The sequence below is a fragment of the Xenopus tropicalis genome, chromosome 7 (assembly GCF_000004195.4).
Source record: "Xenopus tropicalis strain Nigerian chromosome 7, UCB_Xtro_10.0, whole genome shotgun sequence".
Classification (NCBI taxonomy): domain Eukaryota; kingdom Metazoa; phylum Chordata; class Amphibia; order Anura; family Pipidae; genus Xenopus; species Xenopus tropicalis.
This window is the reverse complement of record NC_030683.2, coordinates 16,449,174-16,460,260: the sequence shown is the minus strand read 5'-3', so window position 1 is coordinate 16,460,260 and position 11,087 is coordinate 16,449,174. Positions and strand designations below refer to the sequence as shown.

Sequence of the window (11,087 nt, the reverse complement as noted above, 5' to 3'; positions counted from 1 at the left end):
ACTATTGAGTGCTATTCTGATACCTACTGGGAGCTGCCATCTTGCTCCCTTCCCATTGTTCTGTTGATCGGCTGCTGGGACGGGGGGGGATATCACTCTAATGCCCCCCCTGCCCTTACCTAGAACACTGTAGGATTCCCAAGTTGCTGCAGTGACTCATTGTTCTCTCTCTTTTCTTTTCTAGGACAGTGTTTGGGAACTGCCAATATTCAGGAGTCATTCACAGAGGAACAGAAAAATAGCGAAAGTCACTGAAAAAAACAAAACAAACAAACAAAAAAAAGATGTGTGTTTTGCTGCTTCCTCACATTAACCGCATGGGTTTTTTATCGCAAGAAAACCTTTTAATTTAGCATGAACCAATAATACAGAGCATGGGAGATACGTCTGGGATTGAGGAGTGCGCAGTTTACAATGCAGTGTATATAAAGGACACAATGCTGGAAGTGACAGCTCTTCAATGAAGACAGAATTCCTGCGGTCTGAAGAGCTGACAGAAATATTGGCTGGACTTCTGGGAGACACAATAATCACTAAATAAGCAACAGTTTCGCCTTATTTTTCTCAAACCCTAATTCTTAGGGTCTAAAAAGCTCTCGGTTTTCTTTCTTTTTTTTTTTTTTTTTTTTTAATCATCTATGAATTTGCTGTAAATAAGTGACACTTGTATAAAATCCTAACAAAACTAGAATTCATGTTAATAATACACATCCTTAGTAAATATTTACTGATAGGACGCTACACACATTCACAGACGCAGATAGGTGTCTGAAAGGGTTTCACCTATGGGGGAGGGGATTACACGGGGGCGGGGGGGGGTTCACAGATTCTTGTATATTATCAATTCAGACGTTTGTATATGAACAAAAAAACAGAAATTTCTTGAAATCTGCTGCAAAACAGGAAAAAAACATGAAAATATATGAATTCTGTAGTTTAGTAACTGGGTCATTTTCTTCAGATCTGTAATATTTTGGTGCATGTCTCTCACCTTATTTTATCCAACCTTTTTTTCAACTTTGCAAAGGCTACACTAAAATTCAAAATAACCCAAGCCCCATAACATATTTTAGCTACTTGCACAGAGCCCTTTAATGAAATATCGTCACTGTTGCCAACTTTTCACTGAACAAAAAGGAAACAAAAGCCTTCGGGGTGGGGGGTGGGGGGGCAACAAAAGGAACTTTATAGTACGACGGTGCATAGAGTTTTAGGCGCTTTGATCGTACTGCCTTCTTCAGGGGGATGGGCTCACCGCTAGCGGCTTCGGAAGTGGCCCCATCGCTTACGACCTGTATCCTACGGACTGAGGAGAAACGAGTAGGCTTTAGGCAAGAGAGCACGCTGTAAAGTTCTTTACTGTATTGTGTACTGACTATCAGATGTAGAGTCTTTCCAGTAAGCCGATCACTTGTAATCATTCTAGCAGTGTAATATTAGGTTGTCCATGCTGCTGTGTTTTTTCAAAGGGCATTTTGGTTTTTTTTTTCTTCGTTTTTTTTTTTTTTTCTTCGGGTTTTGGTGAAATCTTTTCATTTGTTGATTATATTCATATGAGAACAGCATACATTGATACTAGCTCTGATAACATAATGTATGGAATCAACAAACACTGGATGATCTAGTTGATTATTTAAACAAAAAAAAATAAATTGTGTTTCAAACTCTGCAGTGATTTTGCTTCTACGTGCTTATGTAGGTGTGCCGATATATAGAATTCTTACAATATGTAGCCCTATTAAGGATATGTGGCTGTTCTGTCACATACTGTACTGTATTTATATATATATATACAATAGCCCCTCTGCACTCACCTATTATCAATATATATAGGGGACACTGAGACATTCTGTGCATTAAGCTACCAAAATATGCTCTTCCCTTTAAAGGAGAAGGAAAGGTAAAAACTAAGTAAGCTTTATCAGAAAGGTCTATGTAAATACAGCCATAAGCACTCACAGAAACGCTGCACTGTCAAAAGATTTGTTGTGGCTGTTTTCCTGTGCCAGAGACAGGCAGCTCTCTCCTCTCTCCCCTGTCCTGTTCCCCCTCCCTCAAGAATGCAAAGAACTCACTCCCCCCCCACTTAGGAATGTGGATCTGAGCCAATCAGCAGGAAGCTGACTCTCAGGGGCTGATTTACTAAGACACGATTTCGAATCCGAATTGGAAAAATTCAGATTGGAAACGAACATTTTACGACTTTTTCGTATTTTTTGCGTTTTTTTCGGCGTCTTTACGATTTTTGCGTAAAAACGCGAGTTTTTCGGCGTCTTTGCGATTTTTGCGTAAAAACGCGAGTTTTTCGGCGTCTTTACGAAAGTTGCGCAAAGTCGCGATTTTTTCGTAGCGTTAACACTTGCGCGCAAAGTCGCGCCTTTTTCGTAGCGTTAAAACTTAAAAGGCACGACGTTTCGCGCAAGTTTTAACGCTACGAAAAAATCGCAACTTTCGTAATGGCTACGAAAAACTGTAAATTGTAAAGACGCCGGAAAACACGCGTTTTTACGCAAAAATCGTAAAGACGCCGAAAAAAACGCAAAATTACCGATCATTACGAAAAAAACGCAATCGGACACATTCGGCCCGTTCGTGGGTTAGTAAATGTGCCCCATAGTCTTACTAACTGAGCATGTTCACTGGGTCTGGGTCTCTGTGCAGGAGTGAGGCATTATGGGAACTTTCTTTACACAGCTCAGCGTTTTTTCTTCCTGTTTGGCTTCTGATCATCTGAATGGGAGAAATATGGGGAGACTTAACGGCACTATTGAGAGAACTGAAGGTATGCCTGCAGTTTGGGATTAACTCTTTATTAGCCTTTCCTTCTCCTTTAAGCAAAACAGGGATTGTTTGCAATATATTCAAGCCGGCCAACTTCATCACAGTCATCCCCGGTCTGGCCAGTCCTACACTCACTTTTATCTGACTCATTACAAATTCCATTGTTTCCTTATACATTTAACAAAGGGACTGAATTTTACCTGCAACTTGCTTGCTTTCAAGGTTGCCCTTTTATTGGCTCCACTGGGATCACCTGACTGTAGCTGGGAAGGGTGGGAGCTACAACATGGAGCTGGAGCCCTGCTCCTGTATAAGCTATAGCAGAAAAGGGAAAACAATAAGAGTTCCTCTGCACTCACCCAATATATTTAAATATACAGTATATAGGACATTAAGCCATGTGCAATAAGTTACCAAGAAATGCCCTCCCCTTTATGTGTGTAAATATATAATTACATCAGTAATTAAGGGAGTGGTCTCAGTCTCATCTTTATTCCAGCATTTAAGGTAGCCATACACAGGCCGATAAAAGCTGCCGACAGTCTGAGTTATGCTTGTGTATGGGGCCCTCAGACGATATCAGGCTGAAAATTGGGCAGGTTTAAAAATTATGTTGGGATGAAGAGCGAATTGGCTCGTTGATGTGGTCCCTCATCCCAAGGGCCTGTATCCCGTCAATGTGATGCAGTCATTTGGCCCAACGATCGGATCTGTGAAAATTTTAGTTTTTATATGTTTAAATTTTTGATTGCCACAAAAAACCTTGAATTGCAAGGTTTGGCCTTTTTAATCCGGCCCGCCAACTCCGGCCTCCTTAATTAGGGGCCCTAATCGGTCGTATAAAAGAATGCAGAAGCGAGCCGGGGGAGAGATGCAGCGAAGAACAGAGGAAGCAGGAGGTCGCTGGAGGATGGAGCTGTGGGGAGCCGCAGGAAGCTGTAGGTCGCTGGGGGGGGGGAGATGGAGGATGCTGGGGGGAACTGGAGGGAGGATGTTGAGGAGGATGCTGGGAAGGACGCTGGGAGGAGCTGGAGGATGCTGGGGGGGAGCTGCAGAATGCTAGGGTGTGGAACTAGAGGATGCAGGGGGGGCTGAAGGATGCTGGGGTGGGGAGCTGCAGGATGCTGGGGAGTGGAACTGGAGGATGCTGGGGGGGAGCTGAGAGGCCCCGTGATTTCTGATGGCAGCCCTGGGCATAACGCTGGCACGGCCCGTCAGTCAATGTGGCCCCTGAGCCAAAAAGTTTGCCCACCCCTGCCCTAGGACGTGGATCTTGGGGGGAACACTATATACCAGATTAGTGTGTCAGTATTGCGCAATCATTTTGAAATAATATTAGGAATAAAAAGTTGAAACATCTATGCAAAAGTCCCTCCAGAGAAAATATTTTGGGTCACTAAACCAATCCAATAAAACATTTACCGAGAAAGAATGCATGGCACAGCACGGGCACTGAGCAAGATGGGGGGGAATGCTGAACAGATGCTTGGCATTATTTTACTATCTCATTCAGTGAATGATTCTAGATGGTTTCAAGGTCAGGGGAGCTACAAAGCAGATGGATTTTCATGAGCTGGTCGTTTTCTGTGCTTAAACAATTGCACGGGCTTCATTCTCATTACGTGCGGTATTAAGGGAATAATGAGCCAAAGAGAAAAGGGACAAAAGCTTAAAATAAACCCAGTTGCTCATCAGATATTAAACTGCTTTACATTGTCTGTCCGAATTTCATCTAGATTAGTTCCCGACTGCTTATGGTGCAAAGTCATGCGAATGTCCCAATGTCCCTTTAGGGGTCCCCAAACTTTTTATTTATTGATTTATTGTGAAATTCGCCCAAAACCCCACTAGTCCCGCCCATCTGTTCCACTTCCTGCTGGCTGAATTCTCTGGATGTGCAGGGGGGCCAGCCGCTCTCAGTACACTGTACAGTAGGATAGGAACGGAAGCCTGTTTGCTTGTGTGACTGCAGGGCTGTGATTGGTTATCCCCCATCCTACTGTGCTTCTGACAGGGATTGTTAAGACACGCCCACCCGTCATTTCAAACATGGACAGAGAACTGATAGGATCAATAGGGAGCTCCAATAAAGGGGCCATTATTACAGATAGGATTAATTGTTAGCCCAAAGGGAAACCAGCACCATATATTATTCATAATTGCCTACAAAATTAGGGTTTTACCCATTTATACAATATGTCTTATATAATATAAGTTGGGTAGCAACGCAAGCATTAAAAAAGCTCAGATTGTGTGACCAGTAAAGGCCGTGATTGGCTATTTACCAGTACCCATGGTACTGGTCCAAGTCAGAAATTAAAAAATATGCACCTGCTTTGAGGCCACTGGGAGCAACATTCAAGGGGTTGGTGAGCAATAATGGTGCTAGCAAGTCACTGGTTGGGGATCACTAATTGCCTTAGAGAGGACACTATAGAGGGAATGTCCATCACCCCTGTAAGAATCATGCTTTGAATGGCTTCATAGAAATCTGGCCAAAAAGTCAAACTGACTGACCAAAAGCAAGTGGACTTGGACCTCTTAAATTTGTCTCTCCGTGCAGTCAGGGCAACCTCCAAGCACTCACATAGCCCACAACTGTAAACCTTATTGCCATGAGTTACATAAACTCCAGCTTCTCGATGCTAGCTCATTTAGGTTGCCCTCTGGCAATGGTAAAGGAGGAACCAGAGCTATATTAATGCGCCAAGACAGATTGCTATTATAGAAACCCAAGCACTCAGGAGTGTTCCCATGAAAACTAATCCCACAGAAACATCGGATCAAGAAGTTGCCATTTTCCCCTGTTAAAAAAATGCTATGTGGTATGAGACACAGTAGGAAGGAGGTCCCTGCCCCATAGAGCTTACAGTCTAAGTGGTTGGGTAACATACAGGCACAAACTGGAAGGTAAGAGTGCACCAGGTATGGGCATTTGCCCTTAAGCGCAGGACTGGGCAAAATAACTCCAGTAACTGGCATTGATTTAAAGGACAAGCAAACCCCCTACCCTGTTAGAAAAGTGTCAGGAGCCAGCTGGAAGTGTCCTTACTAGTAGCATAGCAAGTTAGGTTGAAAAAAGACACACATCCATCAAGTTCAACCCTAATGCCAATATATAACCTGCGTAACTGCTAGTTGATCCAGAGGAAGGAAAAAACCCCATCTGAAGCCTCTCTAATTTGCCGCAGAGGGGAAAATTCTGTTCTGACTCCAAGATGGCAATCGGCCCAGTCCCTGGGGCAACTTGCACTTGCTGTCTCCCATAACTCTGTATAGTGACCAATGCCAGAGAACCTGGGCACTGGATGTGATGTGGCCAGACATGGTAACCACCAAGCACTCATTTGTGTTTTACGGCCAGGAATTGACTTTACTGGCCTGTCCCTTTGTACAGAGTTGTGGGGCTCTCTGTCACAGTGACAGGCTGTTGCCATTAAAGCAGTTTGGAGCAGTATTAGCAAAGAAAATTAAGCTCAAGGGCCTATTTATGACGTGTTTTTGTAATACCATGTATCACTGGATAATCCCATAGGGAAATGTTGTGCTCACTCACAAACCCGGGGCACATACATGCTGGGCTATATCAGCCAATGAACTGCCTTGTTGGCTCCCACATTCCCTGCTGCATTTTTCCTGTCAGGACCTCAGCATGGCAAGCACAGAATATCACAAAATGGCAGCTCAAGTCAAATATTCAATATTTCCTCTTATTCATGTGGCAATTTGATAAGATTTTTAATAGGTCACTTGTTATATTAGAATAGTTCATTTGGGTTGAAAAAAGGCAATAGTCCACCAAATTTAACCTCCAGTGCATATTTACCTATTGCTATAGTCCAGAACATTGTGTATAGGATGATTGGTTCAGATATATACACAGGTATAGGATCCATTATCTGGAAACCCATTATCCAGAAAGTTCTGTATCACACAAAGGCCATCTCCCACTTCTTATAAGGAAATAATACTATTTTTTAAAAATGATTTCCTTTATTTGTGTAATAATAAAACAGTACCTGTACTTGATCCCAACTAAGATATAATTACCCCTTATTGGGGGCAGAACGGTCCTATTGGGTTTATTTAATGGTTAAATGATTCCCTTTTCTCTGTAATAATAAAACAGTACCTGTACTTGATCCCAACTAAGATATAATTACCCCTTATTGGGGGCAGAACAGCCCTATTGGGTTTATTTAATGGTTAAATGATTCCCTTTTCTCTGTAATAATAAAACAGTATCTGTACTTGATCCCAACTAAGATATAATTACCCCTTATTGGGGGCAGAACAGTCCTATTGGGTTTATTTAATGGTTAAATGATTCCCTTTTCTCTGTAATAATAAAACAGTACCTGTACTTGATCCCAACTAAGATATAATTACCCCTTATTGGGGGCAGAACAGCCCTATTGGGTTTATTTAATGGTTAAATGATTCCCTTTTCTCTGTAATAATAAAACAGTACCTGTACTTGATCCCAACTAAGATATAATTACCCCTTATTGGGGGCAGAACAGCCCTATTGGGTTTATTTCATGGTTAAATGATTCCCTTTTATCTGTAATAATAAAACAGTACCTGTACTTGATCCCAACTAAGATATAATTACCCCTTATTGGGGGCAGAACAGCCCTATTGGGTTTATTTCATGGTTAAATGATTCCCTTTTATCTGTAATAATAAAACAGTACCTGTACTTGATCCCAACTAAGATATAATTACCCCTTATTGGGGGCAGAACAGCCCTATTGGGTTTATTTCATGGTTAAATGATTCCCTTTTATCTGTAATAATAAAACAGTACCTGTACTTGATCCCAACTAAGATATAATTACCCCTTATTGGGGGCAGAACAGCCCTATTGGGTTTATTTCATGGTTAAATGATTCCCTTTTATCTGTAATAATAAAACAGTACCTGTACTTGATCCCAACTAAGATATAATTACCCCTTATTGGGGGCAGAACAGCCCTATTGGGTTTATTTCATGGTTAAATGATTCCCTTTTATCTGTAATAATAAAACAGTACCTGTACTTGATCCCAACTAAGATATAATTACCCCTTATTGGGGGCAGAACAGCCCTATTGGGTTTATTTCATGGTTAAATGATTCCCTTTTCTCTGTAATAATAAAACAGTACCTGTACTTGATCCCAACTAAGATATAATTACCCCTTATTGGGGGCAGAACAGCCCTATTGGGTTTATTTAATGGTTAAATGATTCCCTTTTCTCTGTAATAATAAAACAGTACCTGTACTTGATCCCAACTAAGATATAATTACCCCTTATTGGGGCAGAACAGCCCTATTGGGTTTATTTCATGGTTAAATGATTCCCTTTTCTCTGTAATAATAAAACAGTACCTGTACTTGATCCCAACTAAGATATAATTACCCCTTATTCAGGACAGAACGGTCCTATTGGGTTTATTTGGTGTTTAAACGTTTTTTAATTAGGCTTAAAGTATGGAAATCCAAATTACCATAAGTCTCCTTATGCGGAAAACCCCAGGTCCCGAGTGTTCTGGATAACAGGTCCCATACCTGTATATTACTTTTTTACAGATGAACCATTCAGATCAACCTGCTAGGGGGTTTCTTATGGACTGAAGAGAAAAAGGGCCATAAATCATTGCCTTGAGTGGCCTTGTTCTGCCTCCAATCCAAGTTCAGTCCATTTTTAGGTTGAGCTCCCCTTTAACTCCACTGGGACAGGGACTAACATGTCTGCTCATTCTCTGTAGAGGGATGCATATGTTACTAAATGATAATATAAAAATGGAGACATCTTCTCCAATAATGATTTTACAGTAGACGGCTTTTTGAAGCTTTTAGCCCACCCTGCCCCAACTTTCATGGTTGCTCAATCATTTAACCAATAATGTATAATCAGCGCAGCAATCCAGCTTTTCATCTTCTAATGACCCAGTAATGAGCGGGATTGTTTCCAAACAATGACAAATATGTGTAATTTGAGGCGTAAGTGCTCTGCCTTTGAGTAATATCTAAATAGCAGTGTGCGGATGATCCTAATGGCTGCAATTATGCAAGTGATGTCATTGCGCTGCCATACTGCCGCACTGTGCGCTGAGACAGCTGCTGCCTAATTGGATCTGCATATAACAAGGCTGTGCGGCATGATACGTAGCATTTGTACTGGGTTTCCATCTAATTACTGAATAAAGCAAGTAGCTAATAATAATGCTTCTTCCAGTAACGATAAACAGATGTTGCTCAGAGTGACTCAGCCTGCCCAGTGTGCCCTACAATCCGCAGTAGCATATTACCGATGGGTATCTTCCAAATATATATGTGCCTTTCGGTCAGGGTTGCCAGATTTATTTTCCAAACCAGCCAAAGTCAGTTCTAAAACCAGTCCAAAACTGGCCAAAAGCCACTTCAATAGTAGCCCAAAAACAGCCCAATATGCTCAATAAAAAAAAAATTCTAAAAAAATAAATGTATATATGGGGAAAACCGGCCTTTTTAAATCGTATAATCACTACCCAGTTACTGGGATGGCTGATAATTCCCTGCCCTCTGTGCCCAGTCCAGCTGGGAAGTCACTACAGAAATGGATTCTGAATGTTGCATTAACCCCAGATATATATAAATATATATATAGCAGAGGATCTCTTGTTGTTGTTTCTATATATATATACATATGGGTGCGTGAACTACAAGTCTCAGAAGCCCCAATCCTGAGAGTTATAGCTTAAGGATCAACTGCAGGACTGCCCCCACATCACAATAGAAAGTAACAGTACAATCACATACCCTATAGAGCAGGGAGCAGGGGGTAGAACTGCCCCACATCCCAGTAGAAAGTAACAGTACAATCACATACCCTATAGAGCAGGGAGCAGGGGGTAGAACTGCCCCACATCCCAGTAGAAAGTAATAGTACAATCACATACCCTATAGAGCAGGGGGTAGAACTGCCCCACATCCCAGTAGAAAGTAACAGTACAATCACATACCCTATAGAGTAGGGAGCAGGGGGTAGAACTGCCCCACATCACAATAGAAAGTAACAGTACAATCACATACCCTATAGAGCAGGGGGTAGAACTGCCCCACATCCCAGTAGAAAGTAACAGTACAATCACATACCCTATAGAGCAGGGAGCAGGGGGTAGAACTGCCCCACATCCCAGTAGAAAGTAACAGTACAATCACATACCCTATAGAGCAGGGAGCAGGGGGTAGAACTGCCCCACATCCCAGTAGAAAGTAATAGTACAATCACATACCCTATAGAGCAGGGAGCAGGGGGTAGAACTGCCCCACATCCCAGTAGAAAGTAACAGTACAATCACATACCCTATAGAGCAGGGAGCAGGGGGTAGAACTGCCCCACATCCCAGTAGAAAGTAACAGTACAATCACATACCCTATAGAGCAGGGGGTAGAACTGCCCCACATCCCAGTAGAAAGTAACAGTACAATCACATACCCTATAGAGCAGGGGGTAGAACTGCCCCACATCCCAGTAGAAAGTAACAGTACAATCACATACCCTATAGAGCAGGGAGCAGGGGGTAGAACTGCCCCCACATCCCAGTAGAAAGTAACAGTACAATCACATACCCTATAGAGCAGGGGGTAGAACTGCCCCACATCCCAGTAGAAAGTAACAGTACAATCACATACCCTATAGAGCAGGGGGTAGAACTGCCCCACATCCCAGTAGAAAGTAACAGTACAATCACATACCCTATAGAGCAGGGGGTAGAACTGCCCCACATCCCAGTAGAAAGTAACAGTACAATCACATACCCTATAGAGCAGGGAGCAGGGGGTAGAACAGACTGAAAGAGCTTTTTGCTGAAAGAGCAAAAAGAAATACAAAACAGAGCCTTTGTCTATACTGTCCAATTGCATGCTGGGCATTGCAGTTTATATTAATCCTTGCTGTAGCCTAACAGTTAGAAACAAACTACATTACCCAGCATGCAGTGGAACAAGCATACTAGGGGAAAAAATCTTTGCCTAGTTTCCAAACTACAAACCCGCCAAGGTTCCAAAAAATAGGCCAAAACTGTATCTTGTTGGACTTGTACTATGAAAACCCACCAGGGCTTTAAATTAGTAGCCCATTTTGGCAGAAAAACCACCAACCTGGCAACCCTGCTTTCTGTACAAGTAGTTGTCAGGAGCCCCCCAGTTCAACAAAATCTTAGTATGTTCTGCTTTCAGTAATACCATGTGACTTACTGTATCATGTGACCTCTTTGAGCAGAATTACTGGTAAGCAGGAAAAAATAACTGGTCTTCCTCTATTTGTTTTTATTTT

General features: G+C 42.1%; 1 protein-coding gene across 24 annotated transcripts in view; it reads left to right on the top strand.

Moving 5' to 3' along the window:
• Positions 1-1,671, top strand: part of ank3 (ankyrin 3, node of Ranvier (ankyrin G)) — a 244,965-nt gene extending 243,294 nt beyond the window's left edge. For all 24 annotated transcript variants that reach the window (XM_031905297.1, XM_031905285.1, XM_031905294.1 and 21 more), the window contains one exon: positions 185-1,671. The gene's annotated coding sequence lies outside the window, so the exon portion shown is untranslated. The remainder of the gene's footprint in view (positions 1-184) is intronic.
• The last annotated feature ends 9,416 nt before the right edge of the window (positions 1,672-11,087 follow it).